Source organism: Thunnus maccoyii, chromosome 4, assembly GCF_910596095.1.
Source record: "Thunnus maccoyii chromosome 4, fThuMac1.1, whole genome shotgun sequence".
In the NCBI taxonomy this organism is placed as follows: domain Eukaryota; kingdom Metazoa; phylum Chordata; class Actinopteri; order Scombriformes; family Scombridae; genus Thunnus; species Thunnus maccoyii.
This window is the reverse complement of record NC_056536.1, coordinates 33539592-33566197: the sequence shown is the minus strand read 5'-3', so window position 1 is coordinate 33566197 and position 26606 is coordinate 33539592. Positions and strand designations below refer to the sequence as shown.

The following is a 26606-nucleotide window of genomic DNA, read 5'->3' as shown; positions in this document are numbered from 1 at the left end:
GGACTGATGTTGGAAAAGGTCGGAGAGTCCGGTTTGGTTTTGAAGTGTTTGGAGCCGTGAACAATGAAAACACATTGAAACAATCAGATACTGAATCAATAATGCAGAGAAATGAGATGCTGCTCTAGACAGAAAGATCATATTGACAGCATCCATCACTTACACAAGAAAAATGCAGCATTAAATATGTTAATGAAGTAAATGATTAAGATATGTTCTATTAATCACTAAAAAGTATTGTTATTTGGACAACTAGTATGACTCTGCCAACCTCAGCACTCCTCTTGTTGTCACTAATCAACTTCTGGCTGTAACCCGAAAAAACAGATATTTGTTTCTGTCATGTCATTTCCATCCAGTCTTTAAATTTTGTATCCAATATTCCTTTTTTTAAACATATGTTTTGGACATTTTATGGCTCTATTTGATAGGGATAGTGGAGAGAGACAGGACATGTGGGAAAAGAGAGTAGGGGGATGTGTTTTTGACCACAAGTAGCTTGTTTTTACATGCAGATCTACATTGTGCACACGTGGTTGACGTGATACACAATCCTGCCAGTGGTTTCACATCATCCCACTGACCTACAGGATGCAGGAACCTGCCCAGAAACACAGCAATGCACCAACAAAAGCAGGAGAGAAGAAGACTGCAAGCAATGCAAGATTTAAAATACTTTATATAATCAGCTTTGCAAATATTTTATGATTGAGGAAACATATTCAACACTTATGTTGGACCTAAAGGATACACTCAACATGTTTTGGTGAGTAACCCTTGTGACGACCCCTCTGCTCCACTAGGTGCTCCCGCGTTCCGCTTGCTGGTTTCTTATTTGTCTTGCAGGATCCAGGGCAGGGCGGAGGATCATAATTGCCATCATGAGCCACACCTGGGCCTGTTGTGGTCATGACTATAAAGCTTGGCTGCCTACAGAGCTCCCTCTCCTCCTTCATCGCACCTCGTCCACTTCGAGAGCGGCGCAGCACGGCTGTTTTGTTTTTTTTGGTTACCGACATGCACACATCCACACATGCCTACATTACTGATTACTGACTTCCACGTTTGTTCCGTTATCATTTTGTGAATAAACACGTATCCTCAGCTACAAGACTCGTCTGGTCTCCCATATTTTGTCGCAGCCTATGAGCCGGGCTGTGACACCCTGAATATAAATACAACCTTGTTTACAAGAAAACTACACAGGAAACCTTTGTCAAAAATGAGATCTTCCTGTTGGAAAAACATCTCAGACTTTGATCTGAATGTTTCTTGACTTGTCATGTGCTGACATCACATGTTAATAATTATCTTACATCATTAGAAACGTAGGATGTGTTTAAACATTAGACATGAAGATAACAAGGAAATTTATTGTAAAATTAAATGTGAAATGTTTTCTTCTAGGTGCTGAACTGTCTTATGTGCTGAAACACATGTTGGACCATCTTGTTATTCTTATTAGACAACGTTGTTATGCTGAATTTGACTGTTTTAAGAGGACGTTTTGTAGCAGAGAGACAGTGATGGACAGATGGACAGACATGAACTGTCCTGTACCTGTAAACTGCTCTGTGGTTTCAGGGAAAGATGATGAAGGTGTGAAGCTTCCTGAACTGGAGATTAAACTCTGTGTTGTTGTTGGTGTGGAGGCTGATGGGACTGATGTTGGAAAAGATAGAAGAAAGTAAATGATTAAGATTTGTACTATTAATCACAAAAAAAGTATTGTTATTCGGACAACTAGTATGACTCCGCCAACCTCAGCACTCCTCTTGTTGTCACTAATCAACTTCTGGCTGTAACCCAAAAAAACAGATATTTGTTTCTGTCATGTCATTTCCATCCGCTCTTTAAATTTTGTATTTAAAATTATTTTTTTTTTAGATTATTTCTTGGATATTTTATGCTTTTATTTGATAGTGATAGTGGAGAGAGACAGGACATGTGGGGAGTAGAGGGATGACATGCGGCCAGCTGGGAATCAAACTGAGGACTGGCTGCTCAGGGCGTTAGTGTCCATGTGATAACCACTCAGCTATCAGGTCACCCCCAAAATTCATTCTTTTTTATTTGAAATGAAAATATGACAACTTTTCATAATATTAACCATTTAACAATTGATATTCATTGAACAGAATGTGGACTGAAAATTAAATATAAAACTCACCATCTACAACAATGATCGAGAACGTGTAGGATGAATCTGGAGAAGAAGCTCTGCCGTAACCACACCTGTACCATCCTGTGTCTGACTTCTTCAGCTGTGTGATGGTCACAGACAGTCCAAATAAAGATCCTCCTCTATATTCAATGTTGTATCTGCCATTCTGAGCTCTGTTCTCTTCTGTTTCAACCAGGATGTCTTCTTCTTTTTTACATTCATCCTTACAGAAGAACTTCCTGCTTCTATAGACAGTATTGATGCATTCTTGTGTGACACTTCCTCCCACAGTTTCTGCATGGGAGAAACTGGTGTTTTGACCCAACGTTGCAGCTGAAAAGTTGAACAATCAACAGTTACTGTCTGTACTTCCTGTAAGATGCTGCAGTCTGATCACAATATTTCCTGCTTCACATTTACACAGATCCATAGAGTCACACTGGGAGCCACCCAGTTCAACCACAGTCTGACTGCTGGAGTAATGATTTCATCCAACATTGATACACTGAGTCAATACATCATAAACTTCTCACATTCTTCAATAATTTAATTAAATTTTATCTGACTTCATTTATTCTTAAGCTTCAGAATCATTAAATGGGATGAACATAGTAAATATATCAGGTTTTATGACTTTCAGTAGAAACTCACCATCTATAACTGTGACGTCAAAGTCACAGTAAGCATCTGGGACCAAAGATCCACCCAAACCAAATCTGTACCGTCCTGAGTCTGACTTGGTCAGATGTGTGATGTACACAGTCACAGTTCTTCTTCCAGAAGATTCGTCTTTATATCTGATGCTGTATCTGTCACTCTGAGCTGTGACATCATCTGTTTTAATGAGAATGTCTTCTTCTTTACATTCTCCTTTACAGAAGAACTTGGTGCTCCCAGATGAAGTGAAGTAGCAAATAATTGAACCACTTCCTCCTTCGGCTCCAGCAAAAACACGTATTGCATTGACGAGTCCAGTGTTTCCATCCTGCAGTGCTGTTGGAAAGATGAACAGTGAATACTGATGATCAATACTTTGTGTAGTGTAGACTTACTGTAAACAGACTGCAGATTAATGAGGGCTAATCCATCAGTTCACAGAGAAGCAGAGATGATACAGAGGCAGCCATTAGCAAAGTTTTCACTGACTGTACAGCAGTTGCTGTTGTTCTACTTGTAGCTGCAGTTGTAGTCACAGTGTCTCTGTGTAACGTCTGTTTTTCAATGTTTTTCTTTCATACTTTCTAATATCAAACACATTAATGAGCAACAAATATTCATGATGGATGGTTCATATGTTTAGTTAAATTAGATTATGTTTAAATTAGTTAAATTACAAGATTAGATTATAGAGATGTTGTAATTAGTAACAGAATAATTTAGAGAACGACAGGAAAACTAATTAACATGACAGCAACATAAAAACTTGTGTGTTACAAATCTGACATTTGTTAAAATGAACACAATGAATGTCCAGAAGCAGTTTGTGCTGCAGCTTTACAGACACAGTCAGGTAATCAGTCCTCACCTGATAAGAAGCAGAAGAACAGAACATGGTGGATATTCATTCTGAGTTTGATCCTGATGCAGAAAATCATCAAACTGTCAGAGAACTGCCTCTATATGTCTGTCTGATCAATCAGGAAGCTGACGATGCCTTAAGTTAACATTCCTTCCTCTTCCTCTTTCTCTCTCCCTCTCTCTCTCTCTCTCTGTTTGCAGCATGATGATGATGATGATGGTGGTGGTTAAAGGTACATTACTGAATGAATAATTTTATTTTTGACCCCATTATTTGACCCATATGACCTCTGTGGAATTATTCAGACACATTAAACACCAACAAACCAAACGTTCCAGTATGTCAGTAGCACAATATATTGACCTCATACAAATCTTTACATACTGTATAATATCCCAGGAGATATCCCACAATGAAGATTAAATAAATACATACACACAGTCTAACATTTATGAACACAACAAGTGTAATATTAATGTGTGTAGATCAGTGGTTTCATGATGAAGCTGCTGACTGAAGATAAGAATAATCACTTTACCCCATTTATGAGCAACATATAAACATTTCATATATAGTTATAAGGTATAGAGATATTTTATTAATTCTCAGTATTTATTATAACTTCTCCTATGAAGACATATTTTATGTTATTATAACTGAGTTTTACTATATTGTCATTCATTATCAGTTTATACAGCAGCAAACACTTCTAGGTTCCAACAGGAGTTATAACATTTATTAAATATCAATATACAACTTATAAATGATAAAAGTGGGGACGATGTTAAAGTCAAGTGTTACCAATAGATATTCAAACAAATTGAAAGAAGCAATAAGAAAATGTTCAGTGAAGCGTTTGCCTTTCAGAAAAATAAAAATAGATCAGTGAGAGATATTTTGAATCTAACTGAGACTTGGTGAGAAAAAAGGAGTGTGTTCCTCTTTGTGTAAAACTAATATCAAAACTGCTGACTGCAAACTTCCTTATTTCTAAAACCCATCAGACAACCTTCAGAACCAAAGTGTCCTGGGTGTTAACTCACACCAATGAATGTGTTTGTTCCCTTCAATTTGCTTCTCAAGGTTTCTCATGAGCTTTAAAATATATTGCTCATTTCTTTTTCTTTTCTTTCTTTCTTTTTTTTTTTTTTTTTACAATAACACAGCTATTTGTAAATTAAGAAAGAGTAGCAAGAGCATTTATTAGAACTCTGAAAGACACCAGGAGTTTATCCACCCGACTTTTCATTGACAACCAGTCAGTATTGGAGGACATACGGTACACACATACTGTCTGTAAAATGACTGGGAGAAGTAAAGTGTAAACTTCATGATGCAGCTGCTTTGATGTGCAGTAAGAACAGCTCTGACTGAAGTCACTTTTAAATCCTAAACCTTTTACTTTGCTTCTTTGAATTTAATATAAAAGTTTAGTGAATGTCAGCACCCTCGACCAGTTTACACCTAATGCACCTAATAAGCTGGTTGCCAACCGCTATTATAAACCAAGAAGACACAAACAGACACACACACACACACACACTGTGTTGTATTGTTGCTTAAAACTACAGCTCACTGATGCTGAAAACAACATGTGATGTGATTGACAGACAAACTGACAAAATCTGTTCTATTTACCCACAAACATCCGTTTATTTCTAATAATGGACCTGGCAGTTTATGACACAAAGCTTATGTGGGGGGAAATTGAATGTATGTAACCACACAACATATTCCAGTACCTCCAGCTTGTACATATTCTGTTAAAACCACCAGTTTTTGTTTCACAATCAGTGGTAGTGAATTTCTGCAGCAAGCCTGACAGATGTGTTGGAGGGCAGCACAGTTCCTCCTTTATTTAACCAGGTTGGTTGGTTTATTTAACCAGGTTGGTTAAATAAAGATAAAAAAATGAATAAAACCAAATAAAAAGGTTTTGTATCTGACGTGCCCTTCAAGGGTCATATGCAGGACTCAAAGAGCTACGAATATCCTCAAATGTAAGATCACATTTTTTCAGTGGGAAATACCCAGAAAGAGGAAAGATGCTGACAGAAGCAGAAAGCTTCAGGGATATCTGGTTTTTACAGATATGCATAGATATTTATATAGATTATCTGTCAGCATGTTTCCTGTCCTGTGGACACAGCCTGGCCATAGAAACAGGCCGTCACAGGCAGAACAGGCTTCCCCGGGAGGTCAGGCTGTGTTCACTTTGTCATAAAGGAGAAGTTGAGACAGAATCTCACTTTCTATTATACTGTGACAAATATAAGGATTTGAAAAAGGTTTTCTTTGGAAAAAATAAATCATATATATCCTGAATTTATCCACCTCCTTGATCTTTAGAAACTGTCCTATTTATGTGGGGAGAAAAGTCAATGTGCAGTAATAGCTGCAAAATATATTAAATCTCGTCATAATCTGAGAGAAATAAACTCTGTAGTAAATGTTTCTGTATGATTACATCTGTAAAAATGCCTTTAATTATATTGTATTTAATATTATTGTTTTACGTATTATTGTATAATTATTAATCATCTGTCAATGTTTGTAATTTTCTGTACTGCTTTGGCAATGTAGGTTTCTAATCTGTCATGCCAATAAAGCTTATTTGAATTTGAATTTGAATTTACTATCTTATCACTGTTATTAGTTTTTGGAGCTGTTTCTAAACAAGCTAACATGACCAAACTCTTCATGATGAAGGAAGAACTCAGCTGCCCGGCTTTTAACCAGTATAAACAGGTTTGAACACATCACCCCAGTTTAAGCCTCTTTACACTGGCTTACAGTACGTTTTAGAATTGATTTCAAGGTTCTTATAATCACTTTCAAGAACTGAATGGTCTGACTCCTCATTATATCTCTGTACAACCCTGCTCACACTGTGAGATCCTTGAGCAGGGCCTTCTATCGGTTCCAGACTCCCGGCTGAAGACAACAGCTTTGAAAAACCTCCTGCCTGAGGAAATAATGCCGGCTGAGTCAGTGGCTTCTTTTCAATCTAAGCTCAAAATGTACTTTTATCGCACCAACTTCCATGATTTCACCTTATTCTAGTTTTATTCTGTTTAACAACTTCTAGTATTTTTAGGCTGGCTTTTTATGTTGTTCATTTAGCTCTTTTATTTTTATGTGTGTTTTTATGTGATTATGTGAAGCTCTTTGTGACTTTGTTTTGATAAGTGTGATATAAATTAAATTAATTTATTATTATTATTAACTGTTCTGCTGCCATCAGATGCTGCAGGGATTTAATAAACTGAAAGAGAAGTTTGTCATACAGAATACATTTTTATAAACCATTTGGGTGCCCCCCCCCAGCGCTGCTCCAGGGCAGTTGGGATTAACCCTGAGAGGGGAACTAGAGGTCAGTCGTTGAAAGTAATTCTTAAGAAGAAAAACAAGCTCACAGTGAATCCTCGTCACCACCCTTCTCAACAACTAGACATTACTTCATAAAGGGAAGTTAGGTTGCTCTCTCCCATTCAATTGTTTCATTTCTTTTTTTCTCACTCTGTGTTTGATTTTCATTCTTGTGTCTTTCTCACTCAGTGAGCTGTGAGCCTAGAAGCCTGGATGCCGACCTTCTGCCAATTAAAACAGAGGACATTTGAAGGCATTACAAATTCTGTTATCCTGCAATCTGTTTATTTGTGCTTTTCTTTATTTTTAACAGGAGTTTGCAAAACAGTTGCAGTTTAGACTCATGACAAAGTTTTGATGGCAGCTCTCTTTCTCTCATGCTGTGTTTGGTTTTCATTTTCATACACATTCATACACATATTAAAACGGGATAAACATCAATTAAGACATAGTAAAAGAGTAAAAGTAAATAAAATCCTAATGAAGGGATCAAATCATAGAGGTAAAAAGGTCATAGAAGTAGGTTTTGAGTTGTTTCCTCTGATGAATTCAGTATTAATCAAACCCCACTGTATGTTAGGTAATACCTCATGTTGATCTACAGAAAACCCTAGCATCTCACATTATTTTGGAATGAAAGAAATCAATGACAAGTGGTACCAATGATGACACTGTGATTAAAGTATCTGTAGCAAGGTAACTATTGGTGAATTAAGCTTACCTCTGACTCCGGCTTTTAACCCTCAGGTCTTTAAGCTTCTGAGCCATGCAGGCCTTTATGTCTGCCTCTGCAGTGCCTGGAAAGTGCCCTTACACTTGAGCTGTCAAAATAGAAAGACAAATATTGCAAGAAAGAAAATAAGATTCATATCACAAGAGGAAAGCACTGTAAATGGTTTCAGGATAATGATGTTGCACAGGTTTTGTAAAAATACAAAGACTATTTCAATTTCAACCCCTACCTGAGACATGCCAGATCAGAGGAAAAAAAATCAAAATTTGGAAATACAATGAACAAAGATTACATACATGAAATAACAAATAATAAGAAAAAACTTTTAAATTGTGGACCATTACATGGAATATAGATCAAAGTGTGTGCTGATGAATCTTTGTCCTTTCAGCAAGTAACATTGCTTATATCATAGCTCTGAAAAGGCTGAACTCTCAACAAATGGACAAAAAGCTTCTCAGTGAGATTATACTATTGTTAGGATGGACACACATCACCACAAATCTGCAGCCATAGGCAGACACTGAGTCTTAATTATTTAGTATAATGACAATAGAAAAAAAAGAAAACGTCTGTGACGTCAATTTGCTTCCAACGGTCAAAGATGACGATGCATTCATGTGCACCATCCAAGATTTGTCTTCATCAAAAGCTTGTCTCACGTTTACTTACAGAGGATAATAAACGTGTTATGTAAAGTATTTTTGGGTGCAGATTTTACTAACTTAATATGGATTAAATGAAATGAAAAAAATAGGTCAGACATGTAACTACGGAATATATAAACAGTATTACAAAAATAAACTTACCCTATTGCTCCTTAGTGAACATCAGAAATGCGACATCTTACATATTATAGTAATACATGCGTTTGTGAGACCATTGTTGTTCACGTTTATGATCATTTATGTACTACACTCGATAACTGTAATATTTCCGTGAGGTCCCGAAGGCAGCATGGGGAACCCAGAGTGTGTGGGCGGGAAGCGCGAGCTCCTTGGCTCAATACTTTTATTAATACACTCAATACACTTAGGTGGCGTTAGCAAAATGTCCGGGAAGAGAACATTTTACAAAGAGTACCTTTTCAATCCAAAAATCTAAATTCCTCTTGAAACTTGACACGTTTTTTATAACATTCTAAATCATGTCATATGTGAAATGTCTCAGTTTATATGGAAGGGAAAGGTCTTGAGTTTACATGTGAAATCAATCTGTGAGATGTGTCAGTTCACATAGGAAATGTTGATTTTCACATATAAAAGTTTGCATTCAAAACATGTCTTTTATCACATGTGAAATCACAACATCACATGTGAAATGTCTCAGTTCACATGTGAAAGACTGAATTTCACATGTGCTTTTTTCATAAGGGGCTTCATAAAACTGTCAACCGAGGTCGCTTGTCTAATATGAGGAGGGAGCATGTTCCAAATCCTTGGTGCATAACAACAGAAGGCAGGATCGCCATACCTCTTGCTGTAAAGTAGTTTTGATAAACCTCATTAAAAGCTTCTCATAAATATCACATTATAAAGTGACAAATAATGATTACAGGCCAGAAAACATGTGATGCAACATGTGATGTCAAACAAGAAAAGGTACAAAAATGAGCAGCTCAGATTAAGAAGCTGCAGCGTTCTGAACAATTTGAATCAAATGTTAAACTTCTCTGTGTGTAAATGTCTTTTTCAATACGATCACAAGGAGGCACCAGAGTCAGACACTTTCAAATTACCGTATTTCCCCTAATAGTAATTTAATAGTTATTTACCTCAACTACTGAGGGTACCTGGCCCTTAGCTTTAGCATACTCATAGATTTATGCTCACCAGTTTAGCCAAGTTACTCTGGTTACCTTGGTAACTCATCTTGATGTTGCGTCGCTGCCATCAGTATTATTGAAATATGAGCTGTTATCCCCTTATAAGACGATATCGCATCTCCTCTGTCCCCCTCCCCTCTCTGTGACGGTTGGTTAGAGGGCTACGCATGTACTCATAGAACCGGACTTACATCCAGGTAACTATATTTATGCTTAACTGGCATGCACATTATATAACAGGCATCAGGAGTTTATCCACCCGGCTTTTAATTGACCACCAGCCACTATTAGAGGAAATACGGTACACACATACTGGCTGTAAAATGATTCACTATGGTGGACACAGACCTTCCTATTGCTGCTGGAGCAGCAGTCATGTGCCGTCTAAAGATTGAGATCCTTTTTAGATGTAAATGTGTCCAAAACTAAAGAAATAGTAATCTCAATAGAACACACAGACAGTTCCAACAATCATTCTTGGCTTCAGTAAGTGTTGAACTCGTCCAGACCTACAAATACTTGGGAACTGTGTTTGATGACAGATTGAGATTTAGTGACAGTACAGATGTTATTGTGAAAAAGGCTCAGTAGTGTCTGTGCTGTAAAATTAAAATTCAATTAAATTTAAAATACATTAACAAAAGAAAATGTAATCAGTAGGCCATTGTAGAAGATGTAATGAAGCCTTGTTTTGATCAGAAAAATTAAAAGTATGTTTCACACATCTAAACATGAAAACCAGTTAAATTCGACCCTAACACAATAGGAGGGTTAAATGATTTTAGCATTCGACTGCAACATAACAAAATGTGAAAAAAGAGTCTGAATACTTTTTAAATGCACTGTAATATGCAATTTAGTCAAATATGAACATAATTTCTAGGAGACAGAGTTGGCTCAAAGGGTAGAAGAACAATATCAAATAACATCTACATTTATGAAGACAGAATGAACATTTCAGAATAAGCAAGTAAGAAGAAACATGATCAGTTGTGTATCATCAGCATAGAGGTGAAAAATAGCATGTTTATAGATAATATCTGCTGATTAAACAAAAAGAAGAAAGAAAGTGGAAAAAACTGGAACTTTGCAGCACATGTTAACCTGCACAGTACAGAATCCAGATCCAAATCCAAACATTATCATTTGTTTGCTGCGAGTGCAGAGTAGTTTTGGTCCGGATCGCTGCTGTCTGGATCCAGGCTCTGGTAGATGTTGTCTTCACACGAGGAGACTGGAGGACAGTTCTCATTGCTTACAGAAGGACGGTTCTCATTGCTGAAAGATAACTGAAAATAAAACAGGAATAACATAAAATCTAAAATATAGCAGTAACCACGGTAACAGCCCAGATATTGTGTTCTTCAATTGTTTGTTGATATTTTACTGATAACAACTCGGCAGGCCAGAGGTCTATTAAGAGTAACTGTGATTTTATTTAATTATACTTTGTACACAGTAGTGAAGTAGTTGCAGCCATGAGATTGTTTGTTCCTAACTGCAAAAATAAAATGTCTGCCAACAGTAAGAGTTAACATGTTCACAAGGGCCACTGCCATTATTCCTTGTGTGTTTAAACTCTTTCTGACATTGTCATATTTGTATTTTGTAGATTTTTAAATGTGTGTGAATGAATTGTATATGTGTACTTGTTTGCAAATGTGCTTCCCCCTTGAGGGATGAATTAAGTATTTTTGAATTGAATTGAATGAGACATACATTGTTATTGAAAGTCACCACGATGTTTCTGCTGTCTGAGATTCCTCTGGTGTTCAAACCAGAGTTCCTCCTCATCTTCAGTTTGTAGAGGAGCAGCAGAACAACAGCCAACAGCACAACAATCACAGGCACGATTACAGCCGGAGGCAAGAAGTAACCTGGTTGAGGGACATAGGAGTCGGGTTGGGAAGGAAGAGAGAGAGAGAGAAACATGTAGTAGTTTAAAAGACTGGGATCTTTTGTCTTGTATTAGAAGCTTAAAGGTTCCCTGTGGAGTTTTTGACCACAAGTAGCTTGTTTTTACGTGTGTATCTACATCGTGCACATGTGGTTGACGTGATACACAATCCTGCCAGTGGTTTCACATCATCCCACTGATCTACAGGATGCAGGAACCTGCCCAGAAACACAACAATGCACCAACAAAAGCAGGAGAGAAGAAGACCACAAGCAATGCAAGATTTAAAATACTTAATATAATCAGCTTTGCAAATATTTTATGATTGAGGAAACATATTCAACACTTATGTTGGACCTAAAGGATACACTCAACATGTTTTGATGAGTAACACTGAATATAAATATAACCTTGTTTACAAGAAAACTACACAGGAAACCTTTATCAAAAATGAGATCTTCCTGTTGAAAAAACATCTCAGACTTTGGTCTGAATGTTTCTTGACTTGTAATGTGCTGACATCACATGTTAATAATTATCTTACATCATTAGAAATGTAGGATGTGTTTAAACATTAGACGTGAAGATAACAAGGAAATTTATTGTAAAATTGAATGTGAAATGTTTTATTCTAGGTGCTGAACTGTCTTATGTGCTGAAACACATGTTGGACCATCTTGTTATCCTTATTAGACAACGTTGTTATGCTGAATTTGACTGTTTTAAGAGGACGTTTTGTTGCAGAGAGACAGTGATGGACAGATGGACAGACATGAACTGTCCTGTACCTGTAAACTGCTCTGTGGTTTCAGGGAAAGATGATGAAGGTGTGAAGCTTCCTGAACTGGAGATTAAACTCTGTGTTGTTGTTGGTGTGGAGGCTGATGGGACTGATGTTGGAAAAGGTCGGAGAGTCCGGTTTGGTTTTGAAGTGGTTGGAGCTGTGAACAATGAGAACACATTGAAACAATCAGATACTGAATCAATAATGCAGAGAAATGAGATGGTGCTCTAGACAGAAAGATCATATTGACAGCATCCATCACATACACAAGAAATACGCAGCATTAAATATGTTAATGAAGTAAATGATTAAGAATATTTGAAGTGGGTTTGTTCTATTAATCACAAGAAATTATTGTTATTTGATTTTTGATAACAGAAGAGTAAGAAAATAACATCCACAGGTTGGTTTTCTGACATTAAACATAAAAGCACAAATGTCTGAAAAGGTTTTTAAAAATCGTACAAACTGATTGTTGTAAATTTAAAAACTAACATTATAAAGGCAACACATTTTACATCAGATTACTTTGTGACTCTACAAATGAGTTTCATCTTTAGAAACATTTTAGAGTATGATGTCTTGAACATTAAGGAACCTGAGGAACCGTTCTTCTGTATGTTACCTAATGTTAATAGAAATATAGAAAAGGTTCCAGGTTGGACAACTAGTATGACTCTGTCAACCTCAGCACTCCTCTTGTTGTCACAAATCAACTTCTGGCTGTGACCCAAAAAAACATATTTGTTGCTGTTGTGTCATTTCCATCCACTTTTTAAATTTTGAATTCAAAATTTTTTTTTTAAGATTATTGTTTGGACATTTTGTGGCTTTATTTGATAGTGATGGTGGAGAGAGACAGGACATGTGGGGAGTAGAGGGATGACATGCAGCAGACAGTCCGGCCAGCTGGGAATCAAACTGAGGACTCGCTGCTCAGGGCGTTAGTGTCCATGTGATAACCACTCAGCTATCAGGTCACCCCCAAAGTTCATTCTTTCTTATTTTAAATGAAAATATGACAACTTTTCATAATTTAACCATCTAACATTGATATTCATTGAACAGAATGTAAACAGAAAATTAAATATAAAACTCACCATCTACAACAAATATCTCGAACGTGTTGGATGAATCTGGAGACAAAGCTCTGCCGTAACCACACCTGTACCGTCCTGTGTCTGACTTCTTCAGCTGTGTGATGGTCACATACAGTCCAAATGCAGATCCTTCTCTATATTCAATGCTGTATCTGCCATTCTGAGCTCTGTTCTCTTCTGTTTCAACCAGGATGTCTTCTTCTTTTTTACATTCATCCTTACAGAAGAACTTACTGCTTCCATTGACAGTATTGAAGAATCCTCTTGTGATATTTCCTCCCACAGTTTCTATATGGATGAAATGAGTGTTTTGACCCAACGTTGCAGCTGAAAAGATGAACAATCAACAGTTACTGTCTGTACTTCCTGTAAGATGTTGCAGTCTGATCACAATATTTCCTGCTTCACATTTACACGGATCCACAGAGTCACACTGGGAGCTGCCCAGTTCAACCACAGTCTGACTGCTGGAGTAATGATTTCATCCAACATTGATACACTGAGTCAATATATCATAAACGTCTCACATTCTTCAACAATTTAATTAAATTCTATCTGACTTCATTTATTCTTAAGCTTCAGAATCATTAAATGGGATGAACATAGTAAATATATCAGGTTTTATGACTTTCAGTAGAAACTCACCATCTATAACTGTGATGTCAAAGTCAGAGTAATCATCTGGGGCTGAAGATCCACCCAAACTACATCTGTACCGTCCTGAGTCTGACTTGGTCAGCTGTGTGAAGATCACAGTCACAATTCTTCTTCCAGAAGATCCGTCTTTATATCTGATGCTGTATCTGCCACTCTGAGCTGTGACACCATCTGTTTTAATGAGAATGTCTTCTTCTTTACATTCTCCTTTACAGAAGAACTTGGTGCTTCCAGATGAAGTCAAGGAGCAAATAATTGAACCATTTCCTCCTTCAGCTCCAGCAAAAAGGTTTATTGCATTGACGAGTCCAGTGTTTCCATCCTGCAGTGCTGTTGGAAAGATGAACAGTAAATACTGATGATCAATACGTTGTGTAGTGTAGACTTACTGTAAACAGACTGCAGATTAATGAGGGCTAATCCATCAGTTCACAGAGAAGCAGAGATGATACAGAGGCAGCCATTAGCAAAGTTTTCACTGACTGTACAGCAGTTGCTGTTGTTCTACTTGTAGCTGCAGTTGTAGTCACAGTGTCTCTGTGTAACATCTGTTTTTCAATGTTTTTCTTTCATACTTTCTAATATCAAACACATTAATGAGCATCAAATATTCATGATGGATGGTTCATATGTTTTGTTAATTACATTTAGTTTAGTTAAATTACAAGATTAGATTATAGAGATGTTGTAATTAGTAACAGAATCATTTAGAGAACGACAGGAAAACTAATTAACATGACAGCAACATGAAAACTTGTGTGATACAAATCTGACATTTGTTAAAATGAACACAATGAATGTCCAGAAGCAGTTTGTGCTGCAGCTTTACAGACACAGTCAGGTCATCAGTCCTCACCTGATAAGAAGCAGAAGAACAGAACATGGTGGATATTCATTCTGAGTTTGATCCTGATGCAGAAAATCATCAAACTGTCAGAGAACTGCCTCTATATGTCTGTCTGATCAATCAGGAAGCTGACGATTATTTAAATTAACATTCCTTCCTCTTCCTCTTTCTATCTCTCTCTCTCTCTCTATCTCTCTCTCTGTCCGTGTTTGCAAAATGATGATGATGATGATGATGGTGTTTAAGGGTACATTAATGAATAATTTCATTTTTGATCCATTATATGACCCATATGACCTCTGTGGAATTATTCAGACACGTTAAACACCAACAAACCAAACGTTACAGTATGTAAACACACCAGCATCTCACAGCACAATATATTGACCTCATATAAATCTTTACATACTGTATAATATCCCAGGAGATATCCAACAATGAAGATTAAATAAATACGTACACACAGTCTAATATATATGAACACAACAAGTGTAATATTAATTTGTGTGGATCAGTGGTTTCATGATGAAGCTGCTGACTGAACATAAGGATAATCACTTTACCCAATTCATGAGAACCATATAAACATTTAATATATAGTTATCTGTTTACGCCCCTAACAAATTTGACCACAAATTTTAACCTATGTGGGATACTTTCAGAACTCCAGGATTTTGCTTTAATCTTAAGAGGGGATATGAATGCTGCCTTAGATCCTAATTTAGATTGCTCAGTCTTACAGGATCATCGTTCTCATTCTCAAATATCAGCTTCAACCTCTTTGTCACATATGATATCATCATTTAATTTCCTAGATGCATATATAGTGGTTAACCCTTCAGCTAGGCAGTATAGCTTTATCTCCAATAGACATAGATCCTACTCACGCATTGACTATATTTTTATCTCCTCAGGAATCTCTGAAATATATGATGCAACAATGCTTCCCTCTCCTTTGTCTGACTATTCTATCCTATTGGTTAAATTTATTTTATTAAATTCACCCGGTAAAGCATTATTGTAAATATTTCAGGTGTGAACTTGACAAATTTGTGTCTGAGAACGCTGGTACTGTGGATGATCCTCGGATATTTTGGTACGCATTAAGGGGGTGCATTAGGAACATTATCATATCTTTTGCTTCTCATCTTAATAAAACTCGATTTAGTAAAATTCATGAATTGGAATCAAAGCTTTTTGAATTGGAAAAGCAACAACAGTTAACATTTTGTGAGATTAGAGACCAAGATATTCAGGTAAGACGCATAGAATTAGATTCTCTTCTTAGATGTAGAGCCGAATTTCTCATTCATAAAACTAGAAGAAATTATTATTTTCATCTTCTTGCTCAGAGATTGAGATATGATGACAAATTCTCTACTATTTCCGCTATCAAGTTTAGTCACTCGTATAATATTGTTTCCAAACCCGAGGAAATAAATAGTGAATTAAGAAATTTTTATGCAAGGTTGTACTCTTCGGAAGTTACCCTAGACAGAGATAGATGTGATTTTTTTTTTTCAGAACCTAAATCTCCTGACCTTAAATCAGGAGGAGTCTGATCAACTACAGGCCCCTATTTCCCTTGAGGAACTCGAAAATGCCACACAACTAATGAAAAAGGGCAAATCACCAGGTTGGGATGGTATTCCTCCTGAAGTTTACCTGGTGTTTTGGGATCGCTTAGGTAAATTTATGTTACAGATGATCACTACTTCTATTGATAGAGGATTTTTTAATAGTGATACTAACTCTGCCGTTCTCACTGTTCTTTTAAAACCAAACAAAGACGCCACCCTTTGTAACAATTAAAAGCCCTTGTCAATTTTGAATGCTGAAATTAAAATATATGCCAAAGTGTTAGCCATCAGACTTGAAACACATATGACCAAACCATCATGATCAGTCTGGTTTCATTAAAACCCATCAAGTGGCAGATAACATATGCAGATTACTCCATGTGATCAACTTCTCTCAGGACATTCCCTCATCTTGTGCAGTCCTTTCTTTAGATGCTAAACAGGCTTTTGATCGCCTAGAGTGGGAATATTTATGGTATGTACTTGACAGATTCCATTTGGGTCCAAATTTCATTAAGATGATAAAAATGTTATATGCTAATCCCTCAGCTATGGTCATTACAGGGAACATTTTGCGTTCTATCACCTTTATTATTTGCCCTTTCACTTGAGCCATTAGCTCAAAAGATAAGGTAGCATCCATTGATTTCTCCAATTACTTTTTGTAACACATCTCGCCACATATCATTATTTGCAAATTATATTTTACTTTACTGAGATAGTGTCCCAACCCCCATTCCTCAAGTCCTGGATACTTTCGAAGAATTTAGTGCTTTGTCAGAGTATGAGATTAACTGGTCTAAGTCATCATTACTTCCATTAAATTCATTTTTTGACCCCTCAACCATACCTTCACACATTCCAGTGGTGAAGTCCTTCAAATATCTGGGAGTGGATATTTTTCCATCCCTATATTTACTTACAACTAAAAACTTTCAGGGCATTTTAAATCCTCAAGGGATACTGGGACAAGATTCACAGTCTCATCTCTAAATTTATTTGGAAGGGCAAGCATCCTAAAACTGACAACTCTGCAGCGTGGTAGACAGGAAGAAGGACTAATTGTCCCGAACTTCAGGTTGTATTTTTGGTCTTTTGTGTTGCGCCCGTTATCAATCTGGTTAGACCCCAATGCATCAGTCTCATGGCGGGCTCTTGAGGAAAACCTTGCCTCCCCACATCGCTTACAAGACCCAACATATTCAAGAATGTCTCCTAAACACTTCAAATCCAAGCTGGGCCCTATTATGTCTTTCCTTTTAACAACCTGGCACTTTGTAGAAAAAGCAACTCACTCTCAGTTAAAGTGGCATAATCACAGTCCCATTTTTCATAATTATGCTCTTCTTACAGGAGGTACCCTGTTTTCATTTCCTCAATGGAGTAATAGAGGCATCCACTCATTGTCTGACATCTGTGAGGGAACTGGGCGCCACATGGGTGGGAGGGACGGAGGGATTACCCTTTGTTAGCGGGGTGATAAGTATCTCAAACATCCAGTCCAATGATGGATTTTTCAGCAAACTAATTGAATAAGTATTACCACAGTAAATGTTCAAGCAATCTCCTAACTGTTAAGTTGAATGGTATCGGTCTAACAGTTTATTATCATGAATTATGAATATATGTATTCAGTCTACTCATTTGAGAAAATGAACGCAACTGTAGTTTATCTTAATTGCTTGAAGAATCCCTAAAATTGTCTGCTCTATTGTCAATTGTGTTGTGACAGATCATTATTAGTATGGACTTTACTGGAATGTTTCAAATCTGTTGCCCCCTTCATGTTATAGTGGGATATATTATGTTATTTTACTTTGTTATTTTGTGTTGTTATTGTAACAAATTCTGTTATGATTTTTCTTTGGCAATAAAAACAATTGGTAACAAAAAAATATATAGTTATGAGGTATAAAGACATTTTATTAAGTCTCAGTATTTATTATAACTTCTCCTATGAAGACATATTTTATATTATTATAACTGAGTTTTACTATGTTGTCATTCATTATCCATTTGTACAGCAGCAAACACGTCTGGGTGCCAACAAGAGTTATAACCATTTATCAAATATCTATATACAGTTTATAAATAATAAATATGGGGAGGGTATTCAAGACAACTGTTACCGATATATTTTTAATATTATATATATTTTTATTCATAAATCAAACTAATTGAAGGAAGCAATCAGAAAATGTTCAGTTAAGCCTTTGTTCAGAAAAAAAAGTTAGTTCAGTGACAGATATCTTGGCTGTCACTGAGACTTTATCACAACTGCTGACTGCAAACTTTCCTGAACTTTCCTGAAGTTTGCAGTCAGCAGAAACAACAAGTTTCAAGTTTGCAGTCATCAGAAATAAGTTTCAAGTTTGAGGTAAGCGGAAACAACAAGTTTGAAGTTTGCAGTCATCAGAAATAAGTTTGAAGTTTGAAGTCAGCGGAAACAACAAGTTTGAAGTTTGCAGTCATCAGAAATAAGTTTGAAGTTTGAAGTCAGCGGAAACAAACAGAAACAAGTTCTGAATCTGAAGATCTGTATTTTTTGTCCTCTCTGTACAAACTAGTGACTTTTCTGTGTATAAAAACGCTGTCTGTTTCACACACTGACCACAAAAAGCTCACTGAGAGGGAAAATCACTGGGGAAGCAGCGCTTGCTTCTCTCTTTTCTGCTCATGGAGGCGGTTATCCACACAAATGGCAAAGGAATTCAAATCAACAAGTTCAGCGGGTTCAGGACAAGATACTAATTTGTCTTTAATTAAATCAGACAAGGGAAAAATACAGGTTGGAGCGACTCCTCATTCCCTCCACTTTCTGCTGACACCTTTCGGAACTCCATGGCGTATTCTGCAACACTCTGGAGACCTTGGTAGAGGGAGGAAAGTCTCTTGGAAGCATCCCTAACCCCTACTGGATGGTCAGTCACCTTACAAATCTCCAAGGTGAAGGCAGAGTAAGACGTGGTAACTGGAGGACTGCTTCTCCTACACTGCTGTCGCACAGGTCAGGGCGTTTCCCCAGAGGAGGCCCATGAGGAAAGCATTTTATCATAATAAGACTGCTGCTGTTGGAAAACAAGATCACTTTGAATTAGGAATTATTGACATAATCTCAAATTTCCATCATACCATTTAGGAGAGGAAACCTGTGGTTCCCTAACAGACGGTGGAGTTGGAGCAGCTGGGATCAGTGGACTGGGAGTGGAGCTAGCATACGGGTTTAGTCTATTCTGGATGCTGGACACGTTCCTGCAGAGCTTGCGGAGGCTGTCCATTACGTCCCGCAGAGTCTGGCTATGCTTGGATATGCTTACTGTCATGTATCAAGGCTGAACCCACATTCCGATGCTGGACAAGCAGGCAAGGTGAAAACAAGTGTTTTATTGAGACAGGCAGGGATGGTGAGATGGTGGCTGGGTGGTGTTTCGGCTGAGGTTGGGGAGAGGACTCCGGGAGGAGGCTTGACAGAGGGAATCCTGAGGTCATGTGAACTATAGCAGAGTTAGTTTAGTGACCAGCTGTGTATGCATGTTGTAAATGATCCTCTCCAATATTTTGCTGAGTAGACTAATTGGCCCAACAGAATGCAGCCCACTGTATCTTTTGGCAATTATATGACTTTAGATTCTTTCCATAGTGCAGGGCACAGAGCTTGTCAAACATCTGTTAAAAATATGACATATAGGGATAGATAAATATCTGGTGTTACGTCCCTAGTCTAGGGGAAACCTGGACATAACATGTTTAGAGCCCCCGCTCTTCCCAGGCCCAAGAACGGTCAGCCCGACAACCATCAAAGTTCACTGTGGCAGTTTATTTTGCAGAACTTCGGAGCTGAGCAATGCCAAAAAAAAACAACCGAAACCCCCACCCTAAACTTCCCTATCAAAAAACAAAAATAGAAACAAAAGACAAGGCATAACCTAACTCTTCTCAAGAAAAACAGGAGAAAAAAGGTTCACACAAAAGAAGGGCCTCTCACTCCTGCGAATTAAACTGCTACCTCAGTTTGTGCAAATATTTACAATGTACAACATTGAATCTGCAGCACTTTACCACTCTTATACATGACTGACTGACACACACACACACACACACACACACACACACACACACACACACACACACACACACACACACACACACACACACACACACACACACACACGACTAGTAGGATGGGCCTCCATTGTTGGACATGGGAGAGAGAGAGAGAGAGAGAGCGGGAGTCAGCATCAGCTGGTGTTTAAATCATCCGTTCTGGCCAATCAGCTGTCCCGGCACCCAGGCCAATCAGGGAGCACCACCTGCACATAATCAGACATGCACACACTAGAGGGGTAAGGAAGAGAGAGAGCAGTTATTGTCAAAATAGAAATACAGATGGCCAGCAGGAGCAAAAACCACAATAATGACCAAGGGTCATAACACTGGCTGCAGCTTTGAGTAGTTTGCTATCCATATTGTCAATACCTGAAGATATATCATTAGAAAGGTGTTTTTAACCATATCTACATGTACTTGTTTGAACTCAAATGTGCACTGCTTCTCCTTTATAATATTGTTCTTAATCAAAGCATATGACAGAGAGCTATGCGGTGGAGCCATGCTAGCTCTTAATCGTTCAATTTTGTTAATGAAAAAATTGTTAAAATAATTTGCATTATTTATCTATCTTTATGATAGAAACACCTTCACAGCTCACAGCTGGCTGGCAGGCTGTGAATGAAACAACAGTCCTGTTGGGACTGGCTGTCAGTGCAGGGTTCTTGTACGGAAATGGTGATGGCTTGATAGGTGTATTGATTCCAGATGATGGGCAGGTGTGCAGAGAAAGAGAGAGAGAGAGAGAGAGAGAGCAAGGGGGTAAAGGGAACTAACAGACAGATAAAACCAAAATACATCAAGTACACAGCACTCATACTAAAAAGGCTGAAAATAACAAAAACACACTCACAGCAGGCAGGCAGATGTCACAGAGGAGGGGTCATGACAGTTCAGATGTTTTGTTTTGGGGTCACAGTCAATAACAGCCATATTTCTCATAATAAATTATTCAGTATTATTCCCTCTTATCCTCTTCAAAGTCTCCCTGAGATGTGACACACATCTCTTCTCCCATTCCTAGAGACATTTTGTGTAGTTATCTTTTGTCAGTGTGTTCAGAGCCTCCTGCATTTCTTCCACAGTGACGAATCTTGTCCCTTTCAACCCCAATTTTAGTTTCACCAAGCCGTAGAATGTGGCCAATTTTTTTTCCTAGGATGGAAAAGTCAAGACCCACCCTTCTCTGCCTCTGATTGGCTAGTACTCGTTGCCTTCGTTGGTTTGGTTGGTTTGGTTTAGGCATGAGGAGTGAGCCCTTCAGAAAGTAACAGTTTTGATTGGTGCAAGAGTTTCAAGGTAATACCTCGTGGTTGAAAATCTTATCTTTAATGTCCAAGTAAGGATTAACCGGTGATGTAGGGGCATCTCTGGGCAAAAGGCTTTTATTGATACAGCTCCCAACCCAGAGTTGGGAGAACTGAAAGCCAACTTTGATGTGTAGAGTGATGCTTTTCCATCTTCCCTTGGAGCTTCAATAAACTTTCATTTGTGGCACACAGAGATCTTGACTGAAGAGTCTTTATTTTCCCACCCTGCACTCATGCTGTCAATGACTTTCAGGAATTTGAGTGTCCCCCTCACATATTCTAAGAACACCTAACAGTATGATGCCCTTGAATAAAGGATGACCTTTTCAATAAAGGACCTAAAGCCTAATTTCTCTAATTCCTCTCTCCTCACATGGTTTCCTTGTGTCTCTCCATGCACCGGCGGTGGGAGGGGCTAAGATGAAAGGAAAAGATGCAAGTGAGGGAAACGTGGACACAGTGAAGAGACAAATAAGAGACTTGTCACCTGTAGCGCTACCTGGGATTGCTTTACACACTGTGGCATCATCTTGTGGTTAAATCAAAACAAATCATCCAAATTCCAGTTTCATTTCCAATAAATTGTATGAAAGCTTAATAATAACAGTTAGATTGAGCTTGTAAGGAAACTCCTCAAGTCACTGCAGTCTATGTGGTGTGTTTAATCTATTTTTCCAAAATGCTTCACATTTCAAAAGCAGCAGATCCAGAAGCCACCTCACTTATTGCTGTTCACTTTCTCAAAGCCTTGATAGTGAAGACCAGAAATTGTGTCTGTGCTGTAGAAAATGTTGTGCTAAAGAAGTTAGATCGTGTCTCTAATAGTGTTTTTATGTTCTGAAATCTGAATTTACAATTGTCGTTTTGTCTTCCTCACATACATCAAGCCACATGGACATTTCAGCATGTAAACAACTGCTGGCACAAGTAATATGTCACTTCAAATGCCCCATTAAAGGTCTGTGCTGAACAGGGATGCCTGAACTCTTTAGTGCAAGTTGTGTTGTTGAACGTATGAGGTTATCATTGACTTCAGGATGACTTTTCAAATCTGAGAATGGTGAATCAATGAGAAAGATTTTTGCCTCTCGTTTGCAAAAAGAGGAGAGAAAAATGTACTGAAACAGTTTTAGGAGACAAATTAAAGACGACTTGACTGAAAAAGTCACAGTCTATTTGGATGAGAAAAAGTTGACCGAGTGTTTTGATGTTGCTGAGGAGCTGATGAAACCTGAAACTCCTCAACAAGCAGCAGGAGCAGCAGGAGCAGCAGGAGCTCAGGTAAATCATCAACACCTGTTTGCTTCATCTTGAGCTTTCTATTTGACTTTCTTTGTCATTTTCATCTGTATTTTTTAAGATTCTCTGAGTGTCAGTGTCTCACCAGCAGAGGCTGTTTTGCTCTTAATGACAAAGTATAAATCTGCTGCAGCCTTGAATTATGGTGTTATACTAAAATAAAATAATAAATATTAGTGTTTATTATATTAATGTTTTTTTTTTATTTATCCTGCAAGATGTTATGTTTGCAACAGTTCATTTTTGTTTTAAATGAAACTGTCACTAACTGTATATGATTCTTAGCAGGGAGCAGGAACACCAGGTAGACAACCAGGGTCAGAGGTAAATAACACCCACATGTTTCTATTTATATGTTTGTCTGACTGTGTGACTCCAGTTTCAGATCAACCTGTCGCTAATACTAAACTAACTTGTCTAACACTATAAGTTACAAATCTTTTGGATCCTGCAGTTTCTTCACCATTGTGAGACTGACTGTCATGTGATCAATACAAAGGTCACTAGAGGTCGTTGCTCCATCAGTTTTCACTCTGATGTGCACACAGTGAGACCTAGGAGACCTAAAGAACAGATCAGAGATTATGTTTAATCACTCTGTGTCTGAGCCTATATACCAAATATAAGCTCCATGCATATTCTGTCCTCAGATTAAAAAATTATGTTCCATTTAAAATCGTGTTTTCTCTAAACAGGGGGCGCTTCTTTTGGCTGGACATCCAGGTTCATCAGACATGCAGTAAAAACAGACCTACTGTATTTATAGTCAGCTGTAGTCTGTAATCATAAAGTTGATGATTGGACACAGACTGGGATTTTTTGTTGCTTTGGTTTTTTGTAATAACATTTTTTAAGACGTTTCTGTTGTGGTTCATATTTTCTGAATTGGATTCGCTTTCAGCAACCAGTACGGTGCATATATATAGCATAGCCTAAAATTTTAAATGCCGACAACGCCACCTTGGGGTTATCACTTTTGGATAAGGGGGCTGCATCACCTGTTGAGTAGCCTATGCAGTGTTTCAACCCCAAAAGTCTTCCTTGTGGGCAAAGAAATCCTTCCTCCCACTTGCGCAGCAGAGCTGCTAACTGACCTTGCTCATCCTGGGTCAGGTCTGGTCGATCAGCCAGCTTCAGCACTACAAACACTTGGTCTTCCTCCACGACATAACTGGCATCTATCAACCCCACCTTCACCAGACCATCAGCGCCAGGCTTCAGGCTGACATCACATGTTCCACATACGTTTTTCTTTTAGGCACTTTTAGCTGCACCCAGTGTGACCATGCCGTGGTGATTTGTGTTTCCATTACCAGTTTTACCGTGCCTAGTTGTGCTGAGTGGCGCCAGAGTTGGACCATCTCCGGAGTTGGGTCAAAGCATGCCTAACCCACCTCCAAACAACTTCCTCGGGTAACATCTCGCCAACTTGAATCTCTGTAGTTTGAGGTTTAGTTTCTCTCCTGTCTCTCTGTTTGTACTTTCAAGTATTTCCTTTATTTGATCATTTCCTGATCACTTTCAGCCGTATTGGAGCCGCATTAAGTTACTGCAGATTAATACATGTCATGCTGCTGCTGCTTGCATGGATGTATGTTTCAACTACCTGAAATAGTCTGTCCAGCTTCTGGTAACGTCTTATGGAGACATGGAAATTACGCAGGTTATGAATGTGAATGGGAACTCTGTTAAAAGTCCAATACTGTCAGCGTCTCTCAGTCTGTGGAGCCACTAGTACAACAGGAATGCCAGCAGCTGACGTCCTTGGTGTGTGGTCCCTCCTCTTACACACGGCAGCTCCTGGCTCCTGTTTAACTGGTGCTCTGTCCTGGGGGAAACAGGAAATAACCACCAGTATCCTGCAGACACACCAACCCCGATTTGCCACCACTTGCCTGGCCCCACAGCTGGCCCTGCCAGTGTCTGCTGCAAAACAATGGAGATAAATACATACAGTTTTCCTGGGTGGCAGCGCCGGGCTGGAGTATTCACACTAAGTGATCATGGGCTGCTGCGCCTTTGGCTCCTGTGGGGGTTGTCTTCTGGTCTTGGGGTTCAGGGGAGAAGGCCTTGCTGTTCTGTGTCAGGCTCTTGGTGGTTCCCTGCTGTGATTCCTTCTCTCCTGCCTGAGTCTCTGTGCTGCTACGCTCTCCATTTTTAACAGAGGTCAGTGCCTGTCTCCGACAAAACACTACTGCATGCTATAACACAATACCATAAAAACACAACAATCCAATGAAGCAAGAACTGATGAAAAGGGTTATTAAAAAACACAACAAATGCAATAGAACACACAATAAATAATCTAAAACTTGCAAACAAGAAATAATTAAAACATGCATAAAACCCCGCAGCACTGACCCTGTCATGTTTGGTTTGGGGGTTGTCATGTGGGGCTTTATATTTATTTATTTATTTGTTATTTGTTTATTTGTTGTCTATATAGTGTTTAAAACACATTAATTACTGTTTTTCACAGAGCTGTAACAGAACACACATGGTACAAATGACAGAGAGCAGAAAAATATAAAACAAGGATCATGTTACAACAATTTCATGTTTTCTCTCTAAATGTGTTTCTGTCATCACTCACTGTGTTAAATGGTTTTCAGGAGGAAGGAAGTCCACCTCCATCAGAGGTAAATCGGTTACTTCCGTCTCAAGGGAATTTGAGGACGCTGGTTGCAGCAGCGGTCTCTCTCGGATCCAGGAATGTGTTCGGGTGAACACGGGCGAAGTCTTGTCTCGTCCGGCGAGGGGAGTCTTTGATGAGGGGAAAACACGTGATTGGGGTACCCCCTTTAGTCAGCTGACTCCAAGAGGAACAGCAGCTACTCCTAGCTCAGTGACATGGGAAAGGCGTGTGCTTCAGGGCACGTTCAGTTTTTAAAGGGGCGGTGACATCATGGCTGCGTCATCAGGACGCTCCACTGTGCAGGAGCATCTCCGCCAATGAGACTGTATGTTGACTGCTCCCTGCTGAGGTGTGAAAATCGCAAAGCATCCTTGGAAATGGAGTTTGCAATGGACTCCCATTGTCTGAAAGCAGCATTTTTGGCGCTATTCCTTTGTCTCGGGGAAAACAAAGGAATAAAGCACCTCGTGGTCAGGCCTCACAGGTTACATGTGGGCCTTCTTTGTGTGACCTCGTGGTTTGAGGCCCAACATCATTATCATCATCATCATCATCATCATCTTCACTCACTGTGTTAAATGGTTTTCAGGAGGAAGGAAGTCCACCTCCATCAGAGGTAAATCTACCAACCTATCAACAATTCCAGTTTCAGACCAATAATAATGATACAAATCTTGTAAATCACATGTGGATCCTTCTGTTTTCACCACTGTGAGACTGACTGACATGTGATCAGTACAGAGGTCACTAGAGGTCGCTGCTCCGTCACTTTTCACTCTG

General features: G+C 38.5%; 2 protein-coding genes across 2 annotated transcripts in view; both read right to left on the bottom strand.

Annotated features, from left to right (window-relative positions):
* LOC121896033 overlaps window positions 1-8116 on the bottom strand; it is a 142432-nt gene extending 134316 nt beyond the window's left edge. The window contains exon 1 of the mRNA XM_042409661.1: window positions 7774-8116. The gene's annotated coding sequence lies outside the window, so the exon portion shown is untranslated. The remainder of the gene's footprint in view (window positions 1-7773) is intronic.
* Window positions 1-26606, bottom strand: part of LOC121896023 — a 119891-nt gene that overhangs the window by 49798 nt on the left and 43487 nt on the right. The gene's annotated exons all lie outside the window — the stretch shown is intronic.